The sequence below is a fragment of the Schistocerca gregaria genome, chromosome 9, assembly GCF_023897955.1.
Source record: "Schistocerca gregaria isolate iqSchGreg1 chromosome 9, iqSchGreg1.2, whole genome shotgun sequence".
NCBI classification, from domain to species: Eukaryota; Metazoa; Arthropoda; class Insecta; order Orthoptera; family Acrididae; genus Schistocerca; species Schistocerca gregaria.
In genome coordinates, this window is record NC_064928.1 from 69,175,387 (window position 1) to 69,175,978 (window position 592).

A 592-nucleotide genomic window follows, 5' to 3' on the forward strand; every position below is an offset into this window, starting at 1 on the left:
GATTTTTGCGGGCGAATATACGCACTACTGTTGCGGAACTGATCGCCCAGAATAACCAATGGCCTGCCTACAGCGTCTCCTCAACGTCTGTTCTGCGAACATTGCTGTGTTTGGGCTTCTGCAGCAGGCATACAATGAATGCACCCATGTTGACTGCCGTTCATCAGTGATTAACCCTAGAATGAAATGATAACTAAACCAAGCTGTCGACAGGTGTTGATATATACATCAACGGGGACAGTTGAAAATGTGTGCCCCGACCAGGACTCGAACCCGGGATCTCCTGCTTACATGGCAGACGCTCTATCCATCTGAGCCACCGAGGGCACAGAGGATAATGCGGCTGCACGGATTTATTCCTCCCACGCTCCCCGTGAGACCCACATTCCTAACTCAATGTCCACACACTACATTCTTTGTGCCTCTGCGCATTACACTCATTACTCGCATTAGACAATCTTATCGAGTCGCGTAAGATTTCGTGCAATGCGTGTGCATCCGCACAGAAGAAGGTCAATGGCCGGTTAGCCTTAACTATATGTCCGAAAGAACAGATACCATCTCCATATATAGAATACCCCTAGAATTTGCA

At 48.3% G+C, this 592-nt stretch overlaps 1 non-coding gene across 1 annotated transcript; it reads right to left on the minus strand.

The window, feature by feature from the left end:
• Positions 1-252: 252 nt before the first annotated feature.
• Positions 253-327, minus strand: Trnat-ugu (transfer RNA threonine (anticodon UGU)). The gene has a single exon. It is a non-coding gene; the product is annotated as a tRNA-Thr (tRNA).
• Between the last annotated feature and the right edge of the window lie 265 nt (positions 328-592).